Here is a 1,479-nt window from a genome sequence, read left to right as displayed (position 1 = left end):
TCCTTCCATCCTTCCTTCCATCCATCCTTCCTATCCACCTTCCTCCCTTTCCTTCCTTCCCTCCTATCCACCTTCCTTCCTTCCTTCCATCCTTCCTTCCATCCATCCTTCCTATCCACCTTCCTCCCTTCCTTTCCTTCCTTCCTTCCTTCCATCCATCCATCCATCCTTCCATCCTTCCTATCCACCTCCCTCCCTTTCCTTCCTTCCCTCCTATCCACCTTCCTTCCTTCCTTCCATCCTTCCTTCCATCCATCCTTCCTATCCACCTCCCTCCCTTTCCTTCCTTCGCTCCTATCCACCTTCCTCCCTTCCTTTCCTTCCTTCCTTCCTTCCATCCTTCCTCCCTTCCTTCCTTCCCTCCTATCCACCTTCCTCCCTTCCTTTCCTTCCTTCCTTCCTTCCTTCCTTCCTTCCTTCCATCCTTCCTATCCACTTCTTCCCTTCCTTTCCTTCCTTCGCTCCTATCCACCTTCCTCCCTTCCTTTCCTTCCTTCCTTCCTTCCTTCCTATCCACCTCCCTCCCTCCCTTTCCTTCCTTCCCTCCTATCCACCTTCCTATCCACCTTCCTTCCTTTCCTTCCTTCCTTCCTTCCATCCATCCTTCCTATCCACCTTCCTCCCTTCCTTTCCTTCCTTCCTTCCTTCCATCCATCCATCCATCCTTCCTATCCACCCCCCTCCCTCCCTTTCCTTCCTTCCCTCCTATCCACATTCTATCCACCTCCTTCCCTTCCTTCCTTCCTTCCTTCCTTCCATCCATCCTTCCATCCTTCCTATCCACCTCCCTCCCTTTCCTTCCTTCCCTCCTATCCACCTTCCTTCCTTCCTTCCATCCTTCCTTCCATCCATCCTTCCTATCCACCTTCCTCCCTTTCCTTCCTTCCCTCCTATCCACCTTCCTCCCTTCCTTTCCTTTCCTTCCTTCCTTCCTTCCATCCTTCCTTCCTTCCTTCCTTCCTTCCTTCCTTCCCTCCTATCCACCTTCCTTCCTTCCTTCCATCCTTCCTTCCATCCATCCTTCCTATCCACCTTCCTCCCTTTCCTTCCTTCGCTCCTATCCACCTTCCTCCCTTCCTTTCCTTTCCTTCCTTCCTTCCTTCCCTCCTATCCACCTTCCTCCCTTCCTTCCCTTCCTTCCTTCCTTCCATCCTTCCTTCCTTCCTTCCTTCCTTCCTTCCTTCCTTCCTTCCATCCTTCCTATCCACCTTCTTCCCTTCCTTTCCTTCCTTCGCTCCTATCCACCTTCCTCCCTTCCTTTCCTTTCCTTCCTTCCTTCCTTCCTTCCCTCCTATCCACCTTCCTATCCACCTTCCTCCCTTCCTTTCCTTCCTTCCTTCCTTCCTTCCATCCATCCATCCATCCTTCCTATCCACCCCCCTCCCTCCCTTTCCTTCCTTCCCTCCTATACACCTTCCTATCCACCTTCCTTCCTTCCTTCCTTCCTTCCATCCATCCATCCTTCCATCCTTCCTATCC

Source organism: Natrix helvetica (assembly GCF_964273705.1).
Source record: "Natrix helvetica genome assembly, chromosome: Z".
NCBI lineage: Eukaryota > Metazoa > Chordata > Lepidosauria > Squamata > Natricidae > Natrix > Natrix helvetica.
Note: the sequence above shows the minus strand (reverse complement) of the source record.